Source organism: Delphinus delphis, chromosome 20 (genome assembly GCF_949987515.2).
Source record: "Delphinus delphis chromosome 20, mDelDel1.2, whole genome shotgun sequence".
In the NCBI taxonomy this organism is placed as follows: Eukaryota; Metazoa; Chordata; class Mammalia; order Artiodactyla; family Delphinidae; genus Delphinus; species Delphinus delphis.
Window position 1 is genome coordinate 31,106,546 of NC_082702.1, and position 22,080 is coordinate 31,128,625.

General features: G+C 37.4%; 1 protein-coding gene and 1 pseudogene across 1 annotated transcript in view; both read left to right on the forward strand.

Annotated features, from left to right (window-relative positions):
• Positions 1-22,080, forward strand: part of CES5A (carboxylesterase 5A) — a 272,408-nt gene that overhangs the window by 15,182 nt on the left and 235,146 nt on the right. The window lies entirely within an intron of this gene.
• Positions 1,460-2,701, forward strand: LOC132416682 (peroxisomal membrane protein 11A pseudogene; annotated as a pseudogene).

Consider the following 22,080-nt stretch of genomic DNA (forward strand, 5'->3'; position numbering starts at 1 on the left):
GCAGAGGGAAAATGGCACCAAGTGGAAATATGGATCTACACAAAGAAGTAAAGAACACCAGAAATAGTAATTACATGGGTAAATATATAAGATTTTTTCTTATTATGTAAATCTCTAAAAGAACTGACTGTCTAACAATGTGTTGTGGGGTTTATAGCATAGTTATAAGTAAAATACATGACAAAAAAGGTAGGAGCAAAGAAATGGAAGTGTACAATTTAAGGCTCTTTTATGTAAACTGATATCACTGGAAAGTACTCTGTAATTAAAGATGTATACTATAAACACTAAAGCAACTACTAGTAAAACAAGAGTTTAGCTAGTAAGCCAACAAAGGAGATAAAATGGAGTAATAAAAAATATTCAGTACAAAAATAGGCTGAGGGCTTCCCTGGTGGCGCAGTGGTTGAGAGTCCGCCTGCCGACTCTCAACCCAGGGGACGCGGGTTCGTGCCCCGGTCTGGGAGGATCCCGCATGCTGCAGAGTGGCTGGGCCCGTGAGCCATGGCCACTGAGCCTGTGCGTCCGGAGCCTGTGCTCCGCAATGGGGGACGCCACAGCTGTGAGAGGCCCACGTACCGCAAATAGAAAATAAATAGCATTCATTAATTACTGTGGTGGTTTTAATGTATGTCCAAAAATTTTTCAGTGTTCCTTTCTCCAGAAAGTGAAGCTCAATTCTCCTCCCCTTAAGTGTGAGCTAGACTTTGTGATTCGCTTCTACCCAAGAGGGTATGAAAAGGGAAAAAAAAAAGTAACTTTGCAGTGGAGAAACATGGCAGACACCACCTCAACCAAATGATCAAGATTTACATCAGCAGTGAGTCATGATGACACAATGCACCTCTAACATGATGTCATGGGAAGAGCACTTCACTTTTGTGGTAGACTTCCTCAAGATCCATAATCCCAATCTAATCATGAAAAACATCAACCAACCCAAATTGAGGGGCATTCTACAAAACACCTGATCAGTGACCTTCAAAAGTGTCAGAGCCATGGGAAATAAGGAAAGACTGTGAAACACAGAAAGACAGATTGGAGGAGACTAAGGGGTCATGACAACTAAATGCAAGGTGATAGTGGACTGGATCTTGGAAAAAAGGACATTCGTGGAAAAACTGGTGAAACCCAAATAAAGTCTGTTGTTTAACTTAAAAAAAAAAAGAAAAGAAATGGCAAGATGATAGACTTAAACTTAACCACGTCAGTCATTAAAATGAAAATAGTCTATAAACGCCCCAATTAAAAGGCAGTGATGGTCAGATCAGATTAAAAAACTGTGACCAAAGTATATATGCTGTTTACAAGAAATACAAATGAAATATAAAGACACAATTAGGTTTAAAAGTAAAAGGATGGGCACCCGCCCCCATAGGGGCGGGGAGACTCAACCCCTCAGGTGGGCAGAGACCAACCCTCCTGCGGGGACCTGTAGGCCGCCCCTGAGGACTCGCAACAGAGCCCAGTGCAACTCTTGTCCTTGGGCTGGGTGCTATGGACGCCTTTATCAGCTTCACCAACCAGACCCAGGGCCAGGACCAACTCTTCAGAGCCACTAAGTACACATGCATGTTGCTTAGATATTTGTTAGAGCCTAAAGCTGACAAAGAGGAGGCTGTTATGAAGCTCAAGAAACTGGAGTCCAGTGTGAGCTCTGGCCGTAAATGGTTCAGACTAGGCAATGTGGTACATGCTGTACAGGCGACTCAGCAGAGCATTCATGCCACTGACCTGGTGCCCCGCGTATGCCTAACATTAGCCAGCCTGAACCTTGTGATTTATTTCATCTGTGACCCCATCATCTTCGTGAGGAGTGCAGGGCTTGCCTCTGGCATTAACAAAGAGAAATGGTGAACGTGGGCTGCACGCCATTACTACTATTCTCTTCTGCTGAGCCTGGTCAGGGATCTGTATGAAATCTCCCTGCAGATGGAACAGGTTGCACACGACAGGGCAAAGAGGGAGAAATCACCATCCCAGGATCGTCTTGGGTATAGCATGGCTAATGAGGAAACAGAATGGCTCCAGTTCTTTCTTCTTCTCTTATTCCGATCTCTGAAGAAACATCTTCCCTTGCTCCTGGACACAGTGAAGAACTTCTGTGATATCTTGAACCCTTTGGACCAGCTGGGGATCTATAAGTCCAATCCTGGCATCATAGGCCTTGGAGGTCTCGTGTCCTCTATAGCAGGCATCATCACTGTGGCGTATCCTCAGATGAAACTGAAGACCCACTGAGGTGGTTTCGGGCTGAAGACTAGTACCTGCTTTCAAGACAACCTGTTAGTGAAATGGACATTTGCATTAGGCACAGCCATGTCATGCTGTGCTTACGGACTTATTCACATGAGCACTGAGTGACCTGCAATGTGAACAGAGGGGCCAAGAACGGTGGAGGGGAGAACGTGAAGGCTTATGTGTTTTCTAGAGCGCTGGAGTGACTTCTGAATTTCTGAGTATTTTTCCTTCATCTAACATTTATTGAACATCTCTTTCGTGCATATTAGGAACTTACTGGTTGCTGAACGGATAAAAATTGAAAGAGAAAAATTGAAAAAATCCAAACTAACAAGTGGACACTAATATAAGCGACTTTTGGGCCATGTGCCTCACTACTTTTGCCCAACTACAGTAGGACTGATACACACCCTCTCTCAGATCTGGTAGAGGCCCCTTATTCTCTGATCAGTTACCTCACTTCCTCCATAGCTGCCAGTGCCAGGATAGAGGAGAGCTGGGCTTATAGCCTCTTAACTTGACTTTTACATCACTGTGCTCCTGTCCTTCCTCTGTCCAGTAGTAAAATCAGAAGTGCATCAGGCACCTTCATAGTATAAATTGTGTCTTTAGGTAATGCAGTGAGGAAACAAAAAATCTGAAGCAGATAGAAAGGACTTGAGGTAAAAATAATGTGGTAAGTCACAATTGATGCCTGCAGGTTTCCCTGTGACAGATGAGGAGACTGAGTTTAAAACTGAGGACAGAACTGACTCCCAATCCAGTGCTTTTTCTGTATTTCACTGCCTTTCTGATTGAGTGGAAGTGCAAGACTCTCCAGAATACTGTGCGAAAATCCTTTTCTAGAACCTTTCTTGGTCAGTGGTTTATATTCTATTCTACAAAAATTAAAACTATATCTAGATCCACCAGTAGGATTGTTTATTTAAAACCATATAACAGTTTGGGCACTTATGCATTAATTTTCATCAAAATTTGTGCAGTTGAGAAATTTCACGAATACGATGAAAATCTACTATATTCTACAATAAATCAGAGTTCATATTTGTAGGGTGGTTGGGGGAGGTAGAGAAGAGCAGTAAGGGGCTAGTGAAGAGGACAGTAGAACGATGAGTCAATGCCACTTACTCGTGTTTCTACTTCTCATCTTGGATGTTGGGTTCTTATTTGTGATTACAGATCCTCTTAATTTGAGGCAAGTGAGGTAGAGAAATAGGGTACCATCAGGTAAGAGGTCAGTGTCAGTCCTGCCAGTAAAGCCATCACATTGATCCAAATGGAAATGAGAAAAGAAATGTGCACTAAGTAAATTTTCCATAAATGTGATTGAGATTCTTAAAAAGTAGACTCACGTTCTTGGCTCTCTATTTTTAAAGTGACCAATCAAGATACGGGATTTGAGAAAGAACATTTTGGGAATTTTAAGAGAAATAAAAGCTGCTAGATCAGGGCAAATAAAAAATTTAACTATTTTTACTTTGTCCAGATCTTCTACTGTAATAAATTATGCCTAATAAATTTATAGACAAAAAAGAGTAAAAGGATGGAAAAAGATAACAATAATCAAGAGTAAACTAGAGGGACTAACTAATATCAAAGTAGATTTCAGAGCAAAAAATATTACCAGGGAGAAAAAAATATCATTTCATAGTGATGAAGGGATAATTCATCCAGAAAAAAAATTCAAAAATGTTATGCACATCAAAATACAACCTTAAAAATATATGAAAAAAACTGACATAAATAAAAGGAGAAATCCAGAACTATAGTTGGAATTTTCAACACTCCTTTCTCAGTGACTCATAAGTAGGTAGAATATCAATAAAAGTATAAATGACTTTAAAACCACTGTCAACCAGCCTGACCTAAATGACATTTATAGAACACTTCATGCCCCAAGTGCAGAATGCAGATTCTTTTCAAGCACATATTCTAGGCCAAAAAACATTTTTTCATTCATTTAAAAAGATTCAGACCATGTAAAGTATGTTCTTTATCCACAGTGATATCAAATTAGAAATCAGTAATAGAAAGATGTCTAGAAAAATCCTCAAATATATGGAAGCTAAATAATACACTTCTAACTCACTATGGGTCAGAAGAAGTCAGAAGGGAATTTAGGAAATATTTTGAACTGAATTAAAATGAAAATGTAACACATAGGATGCTGCTAGGGCAGTACTTAAGGGAAATTTATAGTGCTAAATACCTAAGTGAGAAAAGAAGAAAAGTTTCAAATCAGTAACCTAACCTTCCACCTTAAGAAACTAGAAGAGAAAATTAAATCCAAAGTATACAGAAGAAAGGAAATAGTAAAGATTAGAACAAAGATCAATGAAATATAGAACAGAAAAATAGAGAAAAATAAATGAAACCAAAAGTTGGTTATTTGAGAAGATCAATATAATTGATAAACCTCTAGGCAGACTGATAAGGAAAAAGAGATATAGGACACAAATTACTAATACCAAGAATGAGAGAAGTGGCATCACTACAGATTATGCTGGTATTAATAAGAATAATGAGGGACTATTATGAACAACTTAGATACTAATAAATTCAACAACTTAGATGAAATAAGCAAATTCATTTTGAAAGACACAAACTATCAAAGCTTACTCAAGAAGAAACAGATAACCTGAATAATCCTATCTGTTAAAGAAATTAAATTTGTATTTTAAAATATTCCCGTGAAAAAATGACAGGCCCAAATAGCTTCACTTGGGAATTCTGCTAAAATTTAAGAAGAAAAAAATACCAATTCTCACAGACACTTCTAGAAAATTGAAGAGAAGCGAACACTTCCCAACTTATTCTATAAGGCCAGCATCACCCTGATACCAGAACCAGACAGACATTACAATAAAAGAAAATTACAGACCAATATTCCTCATGAACATAGATGCAAACATTCTAAAGAAAAAAGAACTCATAATTCTTTACTAAAAGCAAAACCCCAGTGCTTCTCTTAATTCAGTTGAGGTTTCTGGTAGAAAGCCACATGCATTTATATTTCTAATAAGTATGTAGTATAGATGTACACTTTGGTATTTGGTATTCCTAAAAAACTGATTCTAGTGAGGAAGCACTAGAACATAAAAAAGCCACAAACAGAAATGGCTTTGCCCTCTGGGGGACTTTATAGCTGCCTTCACTATATAAAGGTAGTACACTGGCCACCTTTGGTTATACATCATTTAATTTTTTTGACACTCTGGATAGGATTTAACTTTAAGGTGAGCTTATTCTTTGTTTCCTTTGGCAATCACTTTAACATTTAAAAAATTCAGCAGCAATTACCACTTGTAATTTCAGGGTGTTAAAACTCCTCCTATGACTTCTAGAATATTTAAAATTTATAGTATTTAGATAATATTTCACCCACCGTTGTCTCATTTCTCCTGAAATTTGTCAAGGTTTGAGGTAATGAATGTAAAAGAAATACACTGTATGTATATTTTAAAAGTTCAATTTTTCAATGCTTCATTTCCTTCAGTGCTTTGTATTTGTTATGTGTATTTTTTCATGATAATCTTAACAGATAATAATCTTTACTCATAAAATTATGAAACAAATATGTTTTACTCATATATTGTTTTACTAGAAATATTTTGGTTAACTTTTGCATTCATGTCTATCATAAATCCTCAATTAATTGGGTTACTTAAAGGGTGTATACAGTGCTATCCTTGGTCCACAGAGGGCTAACCAGCTTTGTTATTTTTTTAATCTTTACGTTTGTTTTAACTCTTGTTCCTAACCACATAATGTGCTTTTTAACAAGTAAAGATTCTAGCAACATTAGTAAGTTCTTGCTGATACGTTTATTATTATAATCACTACTTTTAATTTTGAAACTCTAAACAGTAAATTAACCCACAAGATCATATGGGTTCTATGAAAAATACATTGCAATTTATTGTAAATATAGCATTACTATAAATACTAACACTATTGTTGCATAATTATTTAGATTAAATTATGTTGTGATAAAACTGTGTCACTTAAGAATAAATCAAAAACCTATTTGGTGAGACACTGAAAATTTTATTGTGGTAATTGAGTGCCTGGATTATGCATGAATGATAAACAAATTAAGGATATAATCGAAGGAATTGCTACCTTGGCTTAATGACTCTCCAAAGGTTATATTCAAATAATTATCCTTCATTTCTAGGTTGATAAAATAATTAAGTTAAAAATGTGACCCTAAAACTGTTTTAGAAAACCACTGCTATAACAACAACAACAACAACCATCATGTTAACAAATAATAATAGCAATTATTACTACCACTAGTAGAGTACCACCATTTGGTGAGCACTTGCTTTGAGCCTTTCACTGGGTCAGTCAGGGTCATTTAATCCTCACCACAATCCTCTAATGTAAGACTTACTATCCTCATTATACGTACAAGGAACACTCCCTCAGTTTTCTTTTGTGGAACCACATCTCTTCCATTGTTAATTCATACAGTTTAGGTAGATTTGCTCCAGCCCCAGGTTCCAGAGGGGGCAACAAAGCTTAGGCCTGGCCAATTTGAGATTCTCATCCCAGTGGCCACAATGTTCACTTTAAAGAGGCAAGTGATGCAAGCTGAGTCAGTGAAGACTTCCCCAAGACCATTTCTGGAGCTACTGTTTTCAGTAATAGTATGGCCTATGTCAGATAAGATTGCTGCAATACATGTGGACATTCAGGATGCGAAATTCAATTCACTTGTACTTCTTCCTGTGTCTCTAAAGTTATGATGGAAGATTGGAAACATTCATGGGCCCACCTGAGCCCTGCTCCTATGATTCATGGGGGCTCTTAACCTCATATTAAGCCCAAATATCAGTGAAATCATGGTTTTGATGTGCTATGTCTTTTCTGATATAAATTAAAGTAGACACATAATCATTAAGAAAATTTTATCTGTGTACTACCTAGAATGATTTCATGTCTTGCAGTGGTCTGCATACCACATTTTGGGAAATTCTGGACTAGAAAAGAAGTCACGCTGTCCTGTGTTGTTTAGAATGCTATTTTTGTTTATGCATTTGTATTTAAAGTTATGACACCTACCTTCAAAAAAAAAAAGCCACTATGAGCAGTTATTGGGGGAAAAAAACACACCTAAAGGAAGAAACATTTTGGATTGTATTTTAACTCATATTTTGTGCCAATATAGAAATGAAGCAGTTATGAGATGGTCCCTTTTTGCATATTTGATAAAGTTTTTCTCTTGTAATCCACACCATTTCTCTGGAGCCTCACCTGTAGCTCTGGGCAAAAAGAGGCTAGAGTCTAATGGCTCCAAAGTTAGGATATCTTCCTCTCACTTTCCTGTTCAAATAAGACCTTTCACTTTAATTTCCTTCTGTGAATAGTTATAGATTAAGCTCGTGAGGCTGGGCCATGTCTGTTTGGTTTACTACCATATCTGTAGCACCATGCCAGTGCTCAGCAAAGAGTAGGGGCTCAATGAATATCTGTTGAATGAAAGAATGAATGAATGAACGGATGAGCATTTTCATACACAGGCTTGTCAAGTGAGCAAGTCTGGTATTATTATTATTGATGGTGGAACTGAGGCTAGGAGAAGTTATGAGGGGTCTTTAATGTTGTATAGTCAGTGACAGAATTGGGATTTGTATCTTTTACCCTTTGTGTAGATCCCTGAACTACGTTTGTTGAATAAATAAGTTAATGAAACAATAATATGTATTGTTTTCTTAAAACATATTCTTAACATATTTCTTAAAGTATATTTATACTTCATTGGTTATAAAAGGAACATTTTAAAGAGAGACAAACTACTTTTGTGGCTTAGTGTTGTTAGGAACCAAGGGAGGGTGGGGTAGGAATGAGGAGATAGAATGGGCAGATTTAAAATAACTTGAATATCTTAAAAGTAACTGAACATATTGTCTGTTAATAAGAGTAATTTAATGATGAAATGACAGTGAATGCCTTAAAGTAGCTCACACCAGTTTTTGTCTTTGTCCTAAAGATATGATTAATAAGAAAATTGTTTCTTGCTGGAAAATGCTTTTTGTGAGATCTGTATTTTGGTGCACAATGCACCAAAACATTTGTTTCTATTTACCTTGAAAAAAAAATCCCCTTCAGAGATAGCATGTGGAGAGCAGCCATCTGTTCAGGATTACACTTCTGAATTGCTGTTTCTCTGAACTCACTGGACTCTGTATACATTAATTTTAAAAATAAGGACCGTTTTCCCCCTTTATCAAGTTTGTTTATCAACACTATCATAAAGATGTACTTATATTCTAGTGTGCATTAGTAACTGTCAATTGACTACTGAATAACAAATTAAATTGGGAATCCTGGAGTCTGTGAATTCGGTTGCTGACTGTTTTTACTCTGCTATCAGACTTTGGAACAAGTCATTATATACGTCTTATCTTTCCCCCAAATAAATATCTTTGAATGTTCATGAAATTAGGGGCAACTCAGATGCTTTTTAGCTGATTAGCACTCTGGTAGAGCCGAGCCGAAGTGCAGGAGAAGGTAAAAGGGAAGTATGCGTGGCAGTGATCTTAATTCTCACACCCACTACTACAATTTGACCCCTAAAACTCTGATATTGCGCAAGTGACCCAACTATCACCAGGTAGCATCTCTTCTGGATGAAACTATATTGTCTTAACACTGATAGAGACTTTTAAAAGGCTCTTTTCATGTGCATAATCTCATGTAAACCTCATTTCAACCATGGAGGGTAATAGGGCAGGTTTTATTACCCCGGTTTTACTGGTGACAGAATAGAGGTTCAGATTGGCTAGGTGATTTGATCAAAGGCACACAGTTATTGGATGGTAGAGCCAGGACTTGAATTCATACTTTCAAATCTCTCTTTACATTATGCAAAATCTTTGATTTTTCTGGGGAAAGACATTGTAAGGGGGAATATTTATAGTTTGTAGACTGTTAACTGCTTTGACCCCTTGCAAAATTTTATTTGTCTTTCTGTAATATCTTTTTACTTAAGCAAAAACTACACCAAACAAAACAATCCTTACAATATATAGCACACGGATAAAGAACTAAAGAGCAACAATTCCAGCTGAAAGAAAACATTTTGTGTTTCATTACAGAGCAGTGTTAACAGCACAAATAGAAGTGATTATGAACCGGCTAAAAGGTTCTTCCTGTTACCTTATTTGATGAAGTTTCTTTACTGAACCTCCAAGGTCACCCTCACATAAAGAAAGCAGACTAACATCTGGATTTCAAAGAAAATTAATCACTTCTTCTTAAAGCTGTCCAAATACTTTGTTAGAAGGTATCATTATTAAGAAATTAAAATAGAGGTACCAGTGCCCCCTTCCTAAGATTTGATTGGGTTCTAATCTGTAGTTTGGCTTTTGTGACCTTGGATACATCTTTTTAACCTTTATTAACTCATCTAAAACATGTCTCATAGAGGTTTGTTTTGGTTTTAGAGATGCTTTAACATTTTTGGATTAAGTGGTGAAGTGGATGGAAATGCTATTCCTAAAAAAGTTTGGAGGCGAATAAAATATTTTTATTGTTCTGTTGAACTTGCTCCTCAGAAGATCAAGGAGCATTTTATTCTTGGATCATTTACTTATTCACCAAACATTTATTGAGTGCCATGTACCAGACCATGACCAGCACTCTCCTCTTTTCTCCTGTTATTGTGCCATCAGGTGATGCTTCTGAGAACACAGCAGAAGGCTTTTATTTCCCTTATAAAATATGAGTGCATGGTGGCCACTTGCAAGGCCTTCCAGCCTGCTATATAAGCAAGAGTGGAATTTTCTGTCCCTCTATGTATGATGAGTACTTTACCGTATATTGCCTCATGGCTATGAAATGTTTCACAAGCATTTGCTATTAAAAAGTAAGCTCCTTGAAGGAGGAAACCATGGCTTATTTCTCCTCTATGTCTCTATTCAGGACAAAACGGTAGTGAGGAATTCTTTGCCAGGGAGTCCATGGATGGATGGGCTTCACAGAACTTGTGAGCTCCCTGAAATTGGAAGAAAAATTATTTTTGCATGTGCAGTTTTTGAAGTGGGTCCAACATTTTCATTAGATTCTCAAGGGGGTCACTGGCTCAGTGGCTAACCACTGTAGGTTAACCACTTTAATGGGCTTTTGATGAATACTTGAATGGGAGAAACAACAGGAAGACAGATGTGACCTTGATGTACAAGAGTGTTGTCATGATCGGAAAGCATGTTTGGGGATGGCTCTCAGTTCCCCAACACTGGAGATGTTAATAGCTGGATGACCCAACAGTGATAATGTCGTTGGGATGTTGATCTCTTCTTTCTGCCTTATGATTCTATGATAGTATCCATTTTCACTAAAGAATACTTCTCATTCTTCACACCTTCCCCTGACATCCATACCATTTTTGTGTGATTCACTCTTTGGACTATTTATACACCTAAAGAATCTTTTTGACAGATAACCAGAGGCATACAAATCAAGCTTTGAGAACTATGACCCTAAGAATGTGTATGAAATACCAAATAACAGGTAGGGTACTTGGCATGAACTCTAGAAAATGAAGAGAATGTAGAATGATTTTTGAGTTAAGGATAGAAGATAAGAAGATAGTAGTTGACAAGCAGGTCGACACAGTTGCTAATAGATTAAACAGAATAGGATTTAATTGAGTACTAAATTGGGCTAGTTACCTGTAAATTGAGGCCTCTGGGCAATTTTAGTTTGGGCTGCAATTTTGCTACTTTCATTCAAAGAAATTAGGACAATGCAACTCAAGATGAGTTTCAGAAGTGCAAAGTGGTAAAAACACATTCATTTTCAAGTACATACATATACAAATTTGTACATGAATATATGCATGTATAAAACAACATGTTTCATGCCTTGATACCCATGGAGATAAGAATCGATCCACACGAATATATTCATTCACACATATGCCAGATATAAGGAGGATTAAATATGGTATCTAATAGAAAATTTTCACATGCAGGGAAATAAGAGTATTTCAAAGCAAATATCCAATGGATGAGAAGAATACTTTAGGTAATATACTGATGCTTCTTTCAGGGTTAATGTCACAAAACTTCACAGGGTGTCTAAGGAACTGAGTACAGGCAGAACCCAAGCTGACAGTATCATACCAGGAGCTAGTCTAGGTGAGAGAAATCCTAAAGATATCCATTATAGTCTACAGAAAACAGGCCACATTACATGTTCCAGTTTTCTTTGGAGAAGTGTGTTTGTTAAATGCTGATCATAAACAGCTCCAGTCTCAGTTTGCTGGATTGGGCATAGGGCCCTTTAATCAAATGTTTCCTCATCATGCTTTCTGATGATCTTCTGAGCTGGCTGTTTTACTCTTCAGCATTCTGCAAAGTCTCACTTAGCATCCTTTAGCTTGTGCATTTTTGATGAGTATGGTATTGCTATTTTTATATGTTTTGTAAACTCCTTTGAGGAATGCAGGGGTACATGGAGAGAAAGAGATGGTGGTGAGCTTCTTCCTTTATTTAATCCATCCATGCCCCAATCTCTCAGACACCAGTATAAAGCTGTACCTATTAAAGCTAGCTGATTTGCCAAGTGTTTTTGCTCCGAAGGGACATCACCTATTTTGGGCAACAAAGAAGTGTTAGGAAGGGGAGGAAGACATACCTCAGAAGGACAGATCTGAAATGAAGTCCAGAATACTGAAGAGAGTGGAGTGGAAAAGCAAAAGAGTGCCTAGTGAAAGGTCACTGAAGCAGTGAGTGCAGAGCTAATGTTCTGGATGGTTGTAGGAAAGCCTCAATTAAGAATTCTGTTAATAGAGAAATTAAGAAATGTTATTAAAAAGTTCTCTAAGCCAATCTAATAAAGGAAATCAGGACATGGCAAACTAGGCTGGTTGTTTAATTTATTCAGTAATCTGTATTTTTTTAGATTGATGCAAATTATTAACACATTTATTGAGCAACTATACATATACAAAGCATTCTGTTAGGAAATGTGTGTGAAGGGTGGGAGGATGGTATTTAAAAAATACAAGATGAGTACATGTTCTCCAAAAATATATGGGAGGCTATGTGTTAAGAACTGTGTTGGGTGCTTTCTGTATATTATCCCATTTAATCTTTAAAACAACTATTAGGAATGAAAATTATCCCTATTTTACAGATGAACAGCCTGGAACTCAGAAATTTAAGTTGTTTCCTCCCTCCCTCTCTCTCTTCCTTCCTCTTTCTTTCAACAAGCTTGAACTCAAAAGCCTTATAGAACATGGTGCCTTTTTCCAAGGTTTCACTTTTTCTGAGGGTAGCAGAATTATACTTACGTAGTAAGTGCTATAGTAGAGGTATGAACCCAGTAATATGGGAGCTCAGAGGATGAAGCAGTCTATTTTGCTTTGTGATATCAGAGAAGGCTTCCTGGAAGAGCTATTATTTGAGGTGAATCTTAAAAAATGAGAAGGAGTCCATCTAGTAGACAAGGAAGATAAGAAAACAATAACAGTGTGGCGGCCACTACTGGCTGCCCACTCAGCACTCATTACCTTCTTTCTTTCTGGAAGTGCCGAGATTTTGCTCAGGTGTCCCCTCCCCTACTTGACCCAAGGGAGAGTGACCTTATTGCTACCTTCAGGAGGAAGTGCTGATTGTTTTAAAACAATTTTGGTAAGTCCACTCTTGCTTGATTATCCTAGGTCTGGGCATATGAACCAGTTCTGGCCAATGAGATATAAAAGGAAATCTGCTAGGAGGGCTTTAGGAAATGCTTCTTTCCCTTAAGAGGGAAACACTGGAAGAGATACGCCCCCATTTTTTTCTCTAGATATTGCTGTGCTTGGAAGGGATGCTTAGAACTACCACAACCATCTTGTGACTGTGAGGGGAGCCAATCTGAGGGCAAATTAAAATTTCTGAGGATGGCAAAGCAAAGAGATAATAAAAAGAACCAGCATCTTTAATGACATTGTTGAGTTCTGAACAACCGTTCCTGCTTTTCAACTTCCTGTTACATGATGTTATAATTGTTTTTGTTCTATCAGCCAGTTTGAAGAGTCTTCTGCAGTGGCATCCTCACTGATAACAGAGCAGATGCAAAGGCATAAGACTCAGAAAGGTCACAGGCCACCTAGAAATTGCCAGTAGTTCTTCATGACTGAAGTGCAGGATACCGTGGAGTTGAGAGTGGGGTGATGGCTAGAGACAAGGTGAAATAGTAGCCAAGGGTCAGATCATGAAGGGCCTCATATGTTAGAATCAGATATTTGGACTTTATTTTGTAAATAGTGGGGAGGCGTTGAAGAGTTTTAAGCAAGGTAATGGTATAATTAGATTTGCAGTTTAGAAGCATTCCTCTGACTACAGTGTGGAAGATTGAAGAGGGTAAGATAGCAGTTGGTGAGATACCAAGGTCATTCAGCTCAGGAGCACATGGAGTCACATGTAGGTTGGTCTCTCTCCATTAACATTCCATTTTAGCTTGGAAAGACAGAGGTTAAGAAAATATATGCAAAGTGGAAGATTAGAGGGGCAGACAGTAAGTGCTTCAAGATTTTATTGAAGAAGAATATGTTGGGGGTCATGGAGAGTTTCAAAGAGCAGATTGGATATGAGCTGAACACTGAAAGACTTGGAAAACTTGGGAGTTGAGTGGAGTGTAAAATAACATAAGGGTAGGACAAGTCAAGCTGAAATGGAGAGTTTTATGTGGGGACGATAAAGCTGGAATGGTCACTTGCAACAAAAATGGCAGAGAAAAGAAATGAAACTTAACCCTAATTCCATCACTTAGCAGTTGTGGAACACTGAGCTTGATAAAATTTTGTTTCCTAATCGGTTGAGTTGGGGTTACAAACATATACTTTATTAACATCACCAAGTGATGTCACATGGATATCATATATCCCATGTTACATGATGAGAAAGACACTTCCCCTTTGTGGTATTCTTTCAAAAAACCCATAACCCTAGTCTCATCGTGAGAGAAACATCAGACACACCCAATTTGAGGAACACTCTGCAAAATACCTGACCAGTACTTCTTAAAACTATCAAGGTCATGAAAAACAAAGACAAACTGTCACAGACCAGAGGAGACACAACAACTGAATGCAATGTAGTATCCTAGAAAAGAAAAAGACGTTAATGAAAGAACTGGTGAAATCTGAATACAATTTAGAGTTTAGTTGATACTAATTCACCAGTGTTGGTTTCTTAATTTTGACAAACTAACCACAGTAATATAAATAATAGCAATAGGAGCCACTGAAACTGGGGGAGGTGAATACTATCACCATTATCTTTGCAACTTTTCCATAAATATAAAATTATTCCAAAATAAAAAGTTTATTTAAAAACAATATATCCTTCACTGAGTTGTTATGAGGACTGAATGAAAGAATATATGCAAAGCAGCTAGCATAGTGCCTGACATGAAATAGGGCCTCAAATGTTTTTCTGTAAACTAGTGATTCTTAAATTCAGGGTGTATAAAAATCACCTAGAGGTATTATGTCAGAAAAGTGAACAAATCCCAGGGCCTCAATCTCAGAGGTTCTCATTTAGTAGCTCTAGAGTAGGGCCCAAGAATAAGAATTTGTGATAGGTACCCTCTGGAGAATTGCTGCTATAGACTATGGCGACTATGGAGATAGAATGTCTGCCCCACTTACCACAGATGGGTTGAAAGGAGAGAAAGGGGGAAATGTAGAAGCAAACACTTCAAAACCTGTAAGTTACAATTTAAATCATTACAGATTAATTTGGGATGAAAGAGAGGTCTGATTAGGTAGCCATTTAATAATAACAGCAGTGTGGTTGGAATCTAATTTTTATTCATTTGAGCCACCTAAAAATGTTTAGCTGTTTTTTCTGCTGAAGCACACAGATGACCCATAGCACAAAGGCACAGTTCAACCCCTTCAATTACAAATGAGCTAACTGAAGCTGAGAGAAGAGATGTGACGGTTTAAGGTCACAGAGCTAGTTGCTGAGAAAATAGATTAGAACCCACTCTTTTTTCAGCTTTATTGGGGTATAATTGACAAATAGAAATGTATCAGGTGGAGAACATGATGTTTTGATATACAAATATATTATGAAATGATCACTACAATCAAGCTAATTAACATATCCATCACCCCACATAGTTACCATCTTTTTTGTGTATTATGAGAACACTTAAGATTTATTCTTTTAGTAAATTTCAAGTATACAATACAGTACTGTTAACTGTAGTCACCATGCTGTACATTAGATCTCCAGAACTTATTATATTGCATAATTGAAACTTAGTACCCTTTGCCCAGTATCTCCCCATTTCTCCCTCTCCTCAGCCCCTGGCAACCCCCATTCTATTCTCTGCTTCTATGAGTATGACTATTTTAGGTTCCACATATAAGTGAGATCATGTGGTATTTGTCTTTCTGTGTCTTGCTTATTTCACTTAGCATAATGCCCTCTAGGTTCATCCGTGTTGTCACAAATGGCAGGATTTCCTTCTTTTTCAAAAAAAGGCTGAATAATATTCTATTATTATTATATATAGCTTTCACATTTTCTTTATCCATTCATCAGTTGATGAATACTTAGGTTGTTTTCACATCTTGGCTATTGTGAATAATGCTGCAATGAACACGGGAGTTCAGATATCTCTTTGAGATAGTGATTTCTTTTCCTTTGAATATATACCCAGAAATGGGATTGCTGGATCAGATGATAGAATTATTTTTAGCTTTTTTGCGGAACTTCCATATTGTTTTCCATCATGGCTATACCAGTTTACATTCCCACCAATACAGTACATAAGGGTAGAAGCCACTCTTGCAAGCTCCAGTCTAGGTGTTCTTTCTGCTACTAGACAATCATTGCATGCCTCACTCAGAATCTCACATGGGCTTTCATATGGGCTCTGGAAAAAAGAGATAGGGTGTCTGACTTATTGAGGGGAATGCCAAAAGTTTGTTTACTTAATTCTCACTGACAAGTTTGTTCTTGGCCTACTGTATTCTCGAATAACTCAGTTTTCCCTTCAACTAGATAGAGTAAAAAGGGATCATCTGAATAGGAAAATGGCCCTTTGTAAACAGTCTTCAGTCACGCTCAGCTTCCACATCCTCAGCCATGTCAGCAATGTATCATCAACCTGAAAAATTTCACCAGAGTTTCAGATCGTTGACTGACAAAGCAGGCAACCCTGCCCTGGCTCAAGCCTAACCACGCTACCATAAGATACATTGATTATAACTATACTATTCCAAGGTGGTATGGAACCCAAAGCTACTTCTAGGAGGAATAGAAGCTAAGGCATATCACTCTCTGTTTCCCCCATCACTCTAGCTTGGTATAAGTGAAATCAGATTTAAATTAAGGGTATCTTCTCCGTACATTTGGCCTCACCCCTCTGCTCATATTGCAGTTTCCTGGGCTATGCTCTGCCCAACCATGTTTCCTAAGGCCTGAGAGTCTCCATCATCCCTTGGGGTTTTGATTCTAAACTGACAAGGCAGAAAGTAGGCTTTTTCTTAATCTCCACTTTCTTGCTTTTTTCCCCTTAGATACCTACCCCACCCCCACCCTCACCCCCAGCCCAGGAAGGCCTTTTCCTTCTACCCCATGTACTGGGAAATGCCCTTACATCATAAATTATATCCTTCCTGCTCTGTGACTTAGAGTAAAGATGCTTTATTCCACATACTCCAAGCTTTTAACCTATAAATCCTTTTTTTTTTCCCCCTGCCACAAATCCTGGCTCTTACAAATGAAATAAAACTGTAGCTTTAACAGTTGCTTTCTCTGAAATACTTTTTATTTAAGAACCTATTATGAAAGTCAGAAGTTAAAAACTGAGGAAGAGGGGCAGGGAGTGAGGTCCTAGGCTGAAAACAGGGAGATTAGGTTAAAATGTACACAAGAATAGTGAGATCCCTCAGCTTCCTTCCTTATCCGTTTATCTTTTCTCAGGAAGCAGCAGGAAGATGTACTCCATCACAATGAGGGATTAAACCAAGAAAGAGAAGGTGTGGGATTCAGGAAGCAGAAAGAATGTGTAGGGAATTCTCAGGATGGTCCTGAAGGAAAATCCCAGGATGACAGCTGTGCATTAGTTCTAGAGAGCAACCAGTCCAGACTGGCAGGGAGTATGGAGGGCTCCAGGAGACGATGATCATCTGCTTGCTTTCGCCATATGGAAAGTTGAATTATTGCTGTTAAAGGGCATGGGAAGATCTAGCCACTAGAAAAATGCAACAACAACAAAAAAGCTCAACAAATTCTAAGGAGCAACAATTACTGACTCCAGAAAAAAAAAATTGCCAGAAAAAGGAGAGGTAATCATAGTCAACTGCTTAACTCAGCAGTGAACAGTATTTAAATGTCCAATTAATGTAAACTCTATTGCTTTGATTTAAAAAGAAAATGTGGGATATATCAATATTTATGATGGGAAAACAGAAGAATATGGATGGAAGTAAGCTACATTCTCACCAAAATAGTATGGTAAGTCAGTGTCCAAAACTGATGAATTAAGATGTAGCTATTTAAGCACATTATTTAGAAATATGAAGATAACCACAGAGAGAAACAGCTAAAATATTTAAAAATATTTGCTCCTGGGGAGTGGAATATAACCCCCAATTTTTTGGTGGTTCTTTTGAATAACACTCTCTCCAACAGAAACGAAAACTAAACTCCACCTAACAAATCAATTTGTTTAGAAACAAATTGTATATTTAAAGGCTTAAACCAGAAAAAAAACAAAAAAAAAACCCGAGACACTTCAAACTGTACCTGCACCAACCAATATTCTCCTTGGTTTAAGGCCCCTCACATTTACTTCCCATCTAATCTTGGAAGAACCTCAGGGAGTGGTTTTTTTTTTTTTTTTTTTTTTCTTTTTTAGTGTGCCACAGGCAACACCCTCAGTTAAGAGGACATATCAATCTTTTTAGGGCCGAAAATCAACTACTGATAGACATTGATTGTAAGCTTGTGATGATACCATCTTCTTCGTACTTTAAAATTTGGGGAAGTTTTTCTGTTTTGATCTCAAGTTTTTCTGTTTCAAACCTGTGATTCTTTGTGGAAGTTTACATTATGATTCTTGTTATTTCAAAAGATTCATGACATAAACTACTGAACATATGTAGTTCTAGAAGCTCTTAATTATAATTGATAAAAGAGCAACACATTTTATTTATTCTTCTTTACTTATATTGTCTGATAAACACAATAAACTATCTTAAATACAGTACTTAATTGGTATAATTGTTAAACTCGAGGAAGCTGTACGGTTTGTGACTAAATACAGTGATTCCATCTCGATGCCCTCTTGTATATACGTTGTCCACATTGTTTTTGCTTCTCATGTGTGCAACGAAAACAGCTCTCATGGCCGAGTACATATTGCAGTGAAATATTCCACCATGACCACATTTAATGAATTTATTTGATGCACTTAACTTTCATCCCAGTATCATGAAATGCAGTCTGCTGAGTAGTACTTCTCATTTTTTATATTACCCTTCTACTTGTTTACAGCTAGTTAAAGGTTTAATCTGGAACTTCTCTTTAATGATTCCTACTACGGCGCTTCACTCTTGTCATTTTCAGAAGTTGCCTTTCTTCAACTTTCTGTGCCTTCTTTTTTTCCTAGCCCTTTGTTTCAATCTCCTAGTCTTTGTGATTTCTCCTCTCATGTCTCATGAGCATTTTTCCTACCATTTTTCAGAGTTCTTCACACTTCAGCAATTTTCTTCAAAGACTATAAATATTTGATTAGGTAGCTAAATGTTAACAATACATAAATATTTCATACAATAAGATTAGTAAAAACAATTTTGTGCATTCTATTAAGTTCACATGGGTGATACATTTCAATGTTACCTAGTAGAAATTCTAAGCTGATTTTGTAAGATTAAGTAAGTAAAATCCTAGAAACATATACAATTCTTATAAATAGTTACACATTACCAGTCAATGTAGTATTTAAAGACTAACAGTCATGGATTTTTCATAAATACTAAATGCTGGCACAGTCTGGAATGAGTGTGTGATAGCCATGTCAGCTGAGTACCTGAGCATATGATGGATGGATGGATGGATGGACGGGGGAAAAAACATAGATGAATAAGTAGATAGATAGTAGATAGATAGATAGATAGATTAGTCTCATGCTTTGACTTTCTTCCCCCAAGGTGTTCTTGAATTACCCTTTCAGTGATATAGGAGTTTAACAATGATAGAAAGCTGAGTTTTCCAGTTTATACGTTTTTATAGGTGTGTAATATTTCAGGAAAATAAAACATTTGAAAATGGAGACTTACAAATGGATTCAAGAATAATTATTTATTTTACAAAATGATTTACCCAGACTCCTTACTTAAGAAACATTATATCTCATGTAATATGTAAGGCAAGCCAGTCCCATATATGTGTTACTCCTGTAGTTTTCATTTAGGTTTGGTATATTTGTCCTCCCTAAATTGTTGGCTGCCAGCAATTCCAGCAATCAAGTTGAATACAAACTGAACTTAAAATACATGTTTACTGAGGTGCTTGGTATAACATTTTACTTTTGAATGTGGACTGAGCTTCTGTCTGACAATAGGTCCCTGGAATTTAAACACAGCAGCATTACTGGATGTTTTATAAAACCATTTTATCAAGTGAAGGTTAACTTAAAAAATAACAAACATGTATTTTAACTATGATTTTTCTAAATATGAAGAAAAGTATAGGAAACAACAAAAATTAATGAACCCATCACCCAGTTTTAATAAATACTAAAATACTGTCATATTTTCCTATAAAACATTAAAGGGGGGCTTCCCTGGTGGCGCAGTGGTTGAGAGTCCACCTGCCGATGCAGGGGACATGGGTTCGTGACCTGGTCCGGGAAGGTCCCACATGCCGCGGAGTGGCTGGGTCCGTGAGCCATGGCCACTGAGCCTGCGCGTCTGGAGCCTGTGCTCCGCAACGGGAGAGGCCACAACAGTGAGAGGCCCGCGTACCACCAAAACAAAACAAAACAAAACAAAACAAAACAAAAAAACATTAAAGGATGCCCTTAAACCATATTCTTCCTTTCCTCCTTAGAAGTAACCACTGTCCTGAAATTGGTGTGTGAGATTCACTTAATGGTTTTCTGTTTTTAAAATATTGTGTAAATACATAAAATATTCCATGGTTTTATGTGTTTCAAAATTTTAAACAAACGGCATCATTCCATATAAATCCTTTTGCAACTTGGTTTTTCCATTCAGAATTAGATTTTTGAGATTTATCCATACTTCTTTCATAAATAAAGCCAGTTATTTACCCCTTCTCTTACTGAAGCTAAGGTTTTTTCCACTTCTTTTAATATTACAAATAATGCTATAGTAAACATCCTATGTATTTCTCCTTGTGCAAATGGACAAGAATTCATTGAGAGCAGTGGCTCTCAAACTTGGGCATGTATCAGAATCACCTCGAATGCATATTAAAACACCAGTTGCTTGCCTCTGGAACTGTATACTCTCCACCATAATACAAAAGCTGCTAAATCCAGGCTTCCATAGCTAAGGGCTCTAGATCCATGTCATGATTCGTACTAGCCAAACAGATCTCTACATGTTGCTTTTTTGCCCATGTAATTGAGATAAATGTACAATTTATCATCCAAATCAGAACTCTTTTTTTTTTGCGGTACACGGGCCTCTCACTGTTGCAGCCCCTTCCATTGCGGAGCACAGGCTCCGGACGCGCAGGCCCAGCGGCCATGGCTCACAGGCCCAGCCGCTCCGTGGCACGTGGGATCCTCCCGGACCGGGGCAGGAACCCATGTCCTCTGCATCGGCAGGCGGACTCCCAACCACTGTGCCACCAGGGAAGCCCCCAAATCAGAACTCTTTTGACTGTGAAAGGAAGCATTGTTAATAATTATAACATGACACCCTACTCATCACCCAGTTCTATACGTAACAGCAAAAGAGTCTGGGAAATGTAGTTGGGGATTCTAGTTTAGGAAGATTTACTCTGTATAGAAATATCAAAATCAGCCCAAGGCCTTCAAAAAACTTTGGACAGGCGTACATAACAATGATTACTTTGTAATTATTTGAAGTTTTATTTACTCATTTTCCCATCTTATTCCACTGGCTAGGACTACCAGAACAGTGTTGAATAATTGTGGTGACAACAATCATTTTTCTCTTCCTCCTTGTCTCAAAGGAAATGCTTCTAAAGTTTCATTATTTTTATTTATTTATTTTTTGAATTTATTTATTTTGGGCTGCATTGGGTCTTCATTGCTGTGCGCGGGCTTTCTCTAGTTGCAGCAAGTGGGGACGACTCTTTGTTGCGGTGTGTGGGCTTCTCATTGTGGTGGCTTCTCTTGTTGTGGAGCATGGGCTCTAGGTGCCCGGGCTTCAGTAATTGTGGCACACAGGCTCAGTAGTTGTGGCGCACAGGCTTAGTTGCTCCGCCACATGTGGGATCTTCCCAGACCAGGGCTCAAACCCCTGTCCGCTGCATTGGCAGGTGATTCTTAACCACTGCGCCACCAGGGAAGTCCCTAAAGTTTCATTATTAATTGTGATGTTTTCTGTAGAGTTTTAAAATATGCTTTTGTCAGGTTTAAGAAATTTGCTTGTATTCCTGATTTTCTGAGGATTTTTTCTTTTTATTATGATGATGTGCTAAACTTAATAATGCTTTTTTCTACATATAGGAAGATAATTAATGGTTTTTCTCCTTTAGTCTATAAATGTGTTAAAATACATTAAAGATTTTCTAGTGTTAAACCATCCTTGAATTCTTAGGATAAGTTTTACTTGGTAATATTATATATATATATATGTTTATGGTATAAATTATTGGCTTTTGT